The 6,120-nt window shown below is 39.3% G+C and overlaps 1 non-coding gene across 1 annotated transcript; it reads left to right on the top strand.

The window, feature by feature from the left end:
- Positions 1–5,675: 5,675 nt before the first annotated feature.
- On the top strand, positions 5,676–5,782 carry LOC112092884. Its single transcript, XR_002902803.1, has one exon. It is a non-coding gene; the product is annotated as a small nucleolar RNA R71 (small nucleolar RNA).
- Positions 5,783–6,120: the final 338 nt, after the last annotated feature.

The raw sequence follows: 6,120 nt of genomic DNA, 5'->3' as shown, positions 1-6,120 counted from the left end.
ATGAACTAGAGCGCTCTTACTAATCTAAGTACCGAATCAACACTCAAGAGAATTATTTATCTGCTTCTTTCTCAAGAAGGAATGGATTCCATCTTGTATAATAACATTCCTAGCTACCTATTTCATTATGTCTCCAAAATACAAGGAATAGGATTCAAGGTCTCGGAATCCGTACCGAATAAATCAAAAGACATAAATCCATAAATAGGAGTTTGTTAAGAACTTAGGATTAAGATCATCCTATATATGACCATCGGTAGACTCAATTAGAATTTCTATGCTTAACGGAAATTATTAGAAATTCATATTGTGTCTGCGTCCATGTTCCACATAATCTCATTATGCGAAATACACTCATTCAATATCTCGCCATATTAACAGTGCGGATAACACCGTTCCATTCTAAATGGGAATGACATGTATTAATAATGTTTTAATTAAACATTCCGAACTTTAATTAAATTCATTATGAACAATTACTTTTGATTATTATCCTTAAACATTATCCTCTCGTATACAACACTTATATACCATGTTTAAGGTTACATAAATAATCAAGGAATTTTATTTGATATTCATAAAATATTCATAAATATATGCACATAAAATGATGAATAAACTCTTTTATTAAATAAATAATAAATATCCTTTTACATCTCACGCTTCTAGGACACTATCCCCAACACACACATGATCTCAAATGGTAAGCTACAATCCGGTGACTGAATGATGGGGGCGGAAGTCAATTTCGCCACGAGCGTTCAGAAAGGATCCTCACACTTAGGCGTCCACTCAAAAGCAACATCTTTGGCTAGGAGGTTACATAATGGATGAGAAATCGTTGAAAAATTCTGTATGAACCTCCTATAAAAATCAGCATGCCTTAGAAATGACCGAACTTCTTTGACAGCCTTTGGTGTAGGCAAATTAGAGATAAGTTCAATCTTAGACTGATCAACCTCAATCCCTCTCTCTGAAACAACATGCCCCCTGACTATGCCTGATGGTACCATGAAGTGGCACTTCTCCAAGTTAAGCACAAGGCCTTTCTCTTCACATCTAGTTAGAACAGCTTCTAAGTTGAGAAGGCACGAGTCGAAGGAGTCGCCGAAGATAGTCAAGTCATCCATGAACACTTCCATACACGTCTCGATCATGTCGCTAAAAATACTCATCATGAACCTCTGGAAGGTGGCTGGTGCATTACACAGCCCAAATGGCATATGCCGAAAATGTTAGAAAATAATGGCATCGAGTGCGCAGTGAAATTTTAAAAATTTAAATCAATGCCAAAGCCAATTAAGAACATATTCATGATGCTATATAACATAAATACTAAAGATCTAAATCATACCTTTTGAGATTTAGGAAACTGCACGTCTGACAGATCAAAGCGTTCCAAACAGTAACCGGAAGAGCCTCAACCAACTAGTCTTCTTTGCTATTCTTGTTTCCACGATCAGAGTGCGGGTGGGCACACGTCATTCAATCTCCTCTTGGTATTCTTGATCTCCTTCCAATCACAAGAGAGCCAAAGAAAAAATTGTTCTTGAGAATTAAACAATTTTTCCTCTCAGGAATCTTTTATCAATAGCCTCCAAAAAGTCTCTCAAGTGATCTTCTGAGTAATGTGACTTAATAGGCTATTTTTAGTGTTTAGGAAGTCATACTTCCATAATAATTAGGTTTCCCAAAGTTCTAATGGTATCCAGAGTCAATTTTTCCACGTCAGCATGCATTTTACGTTACAACCGGTCGACCGGTGACAGAGACGTTATAACTCACCGGTCGACCTATCCTTCACAAACCGATCGACCTGTGATCGGTCTACCCAACCGGTCGACCTGTCTGCATTGACGAAAGTTGTTTTCCTAGTTTTTCAACACGGGAAACTTGCATAGAGCCTCAGTTTTGATTCAAGCAACCCAATAGAGAAATTGCTTGATCAAAACAGTTATATAATAGTCTTATCATATTAAACAACTCTTAAAACAATAATTCAACCAATTTATCTAGAATTAATTTATCAATTAATTCACCCGATAAATCACCCATGAATTAACCTTGAACCTCTCATACGGAAATAACACAAGTTACCAATGTGTAGAAAATACGCAGTATCGTTACAGGAAATTATGTGAGCTAGCAAAGGGACTTGATGGACATATATAAATCAAGTTCCTATAATCACAACGCTACTTTTAAATCAACAAGTATGTCTCATGATTATAAAACTCTAGCGCTATTCCACTAAAAGCCTAGAGCTGCACTCTCGAATTATATAGTATATTTACAAAGCTCTAATTAGCTCTAGTCAATGACTCAATATATTAGTGTATCATCACCATAGGATATCCATAATCGACTTGAGGTCAAGTTCCGTTTTACCTTCCCAATTACATTTATCTTATGTTCCATTATCATACCATCGGAAAAACACTATTCGTACAATTACAAACAGTAAACCATTAGATAACACAGAGTAATCCAATGGCCGAGCGCTTGTATTTTCCAATCCACTGATAATGCATAAGAGGATATCATTGACTCTCTATAGGAGCTATGTATTCCACTATCTATGAATAACGAATCTACACATACACAAGTCATACCCCCAATGTACCGGCAAGCGTACCTTTACATAATGTCAGGATGTCTCCCTTTAGTACATCAAAGGATACAAGTCAAGCATACGGGTTCATCATCCATCTCAAGATTAAGATGACAACATATAATTCGTCAAAAGTGAATTGTTTTATTCAAACAGAATTATTAATTAAAACAATTTAACTTTGGTCTGATCCAATATAGATTTCACCATTAGAAAATATATCAATGTCTCCAGCCATGGAGTCCCACCTCCGACGACCAAGACAAGTTGTCTCCATTAGGAAGTAGACAACATAACAATATTAACATGAATAAAGCGCCCAACTTTATTCCCTCGATTGTGGATCATATGTTTAGACTATCATCTTTAGATTCTTGTCTTCCGCATGTTCTTCACATTACATGCATGACCTAAAGATTTAGAATGACAGTCTCAGACTTTCAGTTTGCTTATCATACATTCAACTATTATGAACATAAAGAGGACAATACATAGATATATGAAATAAACAAATCTTTATTAATAGTCAAAATGTCTCAAAGAATATTGTTACATTTATTCCTAAGGGCATAAACGCTAACAGAAAAGCATAAATTCTAAAAGGACAGGTAAAAGTAGTCTTATCCTGATCCTCTAATGCAATCTTGATCTGATAGTAGCCTGAGTAGCCATCAAGAAAGTAATAATAAGGATGACCAGTCACACATTCTAGGATTTGGTCGATGAATGGAAGCGGGAAGTGATCCTTGCGGGTGGCGGCGTTCAGCTTTCAATAGTCAATGCACATGCGCCAACCCGTCACAGTCCTTGTGGGAACAAGAGCCCCTTTCTCATTCTCCACCACTGTCACCCTTGATTTCTTAGGCACTACCTGAGTTGGACTAACCCACTTTCTATCGGCAACTAGATAGATGATTCCTACATCCAGAAGCTTCAAGACTTCATTCTTCACTTTCATTATCGGGTTCAGTCTCCTTTGGGGATCCCTTCGTGGATTAACCCCGTCTTCCAAGTTAATGTGATGGGAACAAATTAAGGGGCTAATAAACTTAATGTCAGTAATCGTCCAACCTAATGCCGATTTGTGTTCACGCAGCATGTCAACTAACTGCTGCTCTTGGAATGCATCCAATTTAGATGAAATGATAACAGGAAAGGTATCACTAGCTCCTAGGAAGACATGTTTTAGATCTTTAGGCTGTTGAGCCAGCTTGAGTGTTAGGGTCTCTTTGGTGGATGGTTTTGGCTTTTCTTTCTCTCGAGGTAGCTCTTCAAAGCGTGGTTGCCAAAACTTAGTTCCTCTACCTTGTGAGTCTTTGAAAATGGCGACATTGTTGGCCAACTCACAAGGACCGGAACTCTCAGATTTAGAAATGCGGAGGAAATCATCAAGATCATCAGAATTACTATACAACTAAACCTCCTCCGAGACGAGCGTGTCAATTAGAAATGTTTGTTGGCACTCGTCATCATCACGTGGTTGCTTTGCAATGTGAAACACATTCACCTCCAAAGTCATGTTCTCAAAGGATATCTTCACCAGACCATTCCTACAGTTGATGAGTGCATTTGCTGTAGCAAGGAAAGGTCTTCCGAGGATAATGGGAATCTTGGACTCCATACTAGAAAGTCAACGGGGTAATAGAACTTATCAACTTGAACCAAAACATCCTCAACTATCCCCCGAGATTTCTTGATTGATCGATCAGCCAGCTGAAGAACCACAGACGTAGGCTTAATTTCTCCAAGACCAAGTTGCGAGTAGATAGAATATGGCATGAGGTTAACACTCGCTCCTAGATCAAGCAAAGCTTGGCTGAACTCATGTGTCCCAATCTGACAGGAAATTGTGGGACAACCGGGATCCTTGTACTTGGGTGGTGTTTTCTGCTTGATCACCGTACTTACCTGTTCTGTCAAGAATGTTGTCTTCTTGACGTGGTGCTTCTTTTTGATAGTGCACAGATCCTTGATAACCTTAGCATAAGTAGGCACTTGCTTGATAACATGAAGCAAAGAAAGATTAATCTTCACTTGAGTCAAGTGCTCTACGATCTCACTTTGGTGTTCTGGCACTTTCCCAGTTGGACGCAGAGCTTGGGGAAAAGGCACCTTTACCGGAACATTTGTTGGCTCATCTTTTTTAGGGACAACTTCCTTACTACTTGAAGTGATGGCACTTGTTAGCGGTTCTTTCATAATCTTACCACTACGAGTAATGATGGCATTCACCTCCTTTATACTTTGATTATCAAAACATGAGGTTCCTGCCATATGTTGGCCCTTTGGGTTGGATTGAGCTTGTGAAGGGAACTTGCCACGTTTTTGAACAGCCAAAGCTCCAGTTAGCTTCGTCATTTGACTCTTCATTTCTTCCACCATTTGCGTGAATAGTGACCCAAACTTCTTATTCGTCTTACTCTGCGCCTCAATGAAAGATTGCAAGGTGTTCTCAAGAGAACTCCTTAGCTATTGTGAATTGTATTGAGGTACAAAATACGCTTTTGGTGGTTGCGGCTGTTGCTCAGTTCTCTATTGTGCTCCTGATGGTTGCACTTGATTGGAATCTCTCCAACTGAAGTTTGGATGGTTCCTCCAGCCAAGATTGTATTTGTTAGAGAAAGGATTGTTGTATGCCCCTAAGGCATTGCATTGCTCCTCATAAACCCCTCTCATTTCATTATAAGCAGGGCAATCCTTAGCTAGATGCTCCACCCCTCCACAAATGAAGCAGGGCTCTTGTATCTTTGCCCTAGCAACCATGTGAATTTCTCTACCTTCTTTGGTTTTGAGGGTCTTAATTTGTTGTGTCAAAGACTCAATTTGGGCTTTGAGATTGTCCTCTTCCCTTAGTTGATAGATTCCAGTTGGTCGAGACTAATTGGTGCTATCAATAGCACTTAGACCAGTCCATGTGTGGGTTTTTTTGGCTAACTCATTAAGATACTCAAAAGCCTCTTCAAGGTCCTTTTGGAGAAACTCACCATTGCACATCATCTCCACAAACTGGTGCTCTCGGATCGTGAGTCCTTCATAAAAATAACTGACGAGGTGCCAACCTTCATAACCATGGCGAGGACACTGATTTAACAGATCCTTGAACCGTTCCCAAACTTGATACAGAGTTTCATTGTCCTTTTGGGTAAAGGTCGAGATCTTTCGCTTTAGACCAATGGTCTTATGGTGAGGAAATACTTGTTGAAAAACGCCGTCGTCATTTCTTCCCAAGTTCCAATAGACCTAGGTCGCAGAGAATACAACCAGCTTTTAGCCTTGTCCTTTAAAGAGAAAGTGAAGAATTTCAATCGTACAGAGTCTGCGGCTTCAGCTCGGCTGTGAAAAGTGGCCAGCACTTCTTCAAACTCCCTAATATGCACGTATGGATTCTCGCTCTCTAACCCATGAAAGGTCGGCAAGAGTTGGATCATGCCTGGCTTGAAATCCAAATTCGGCATATTAGGGGGAAACATTATGCATGACAGTGTAGCCGTACGTGTAGGGTGGAGATA

The sequence above is a fragment of the Morus notabilis genome, unplaced genomic scaffold (genome assembly GCF_000414095.1).
Source record: "Morus notabilis unplaced genomic scaffold, ASM41409v2 Scaffold181, whole genome shotgun sequence".
Classification (NCBI taxonomy): domain Eukaryota; kingdom Viridiplantae; phylum Streptophyta; class Magnoliopsida; order Rosales; family Moraceae; genus Morus; species Morus notabilis.
The sequence above is the reverse complement of the archived record's forward strand: the minus strand, read 5'-3'. Positions and strand labels throughout refer to the sequence as shown.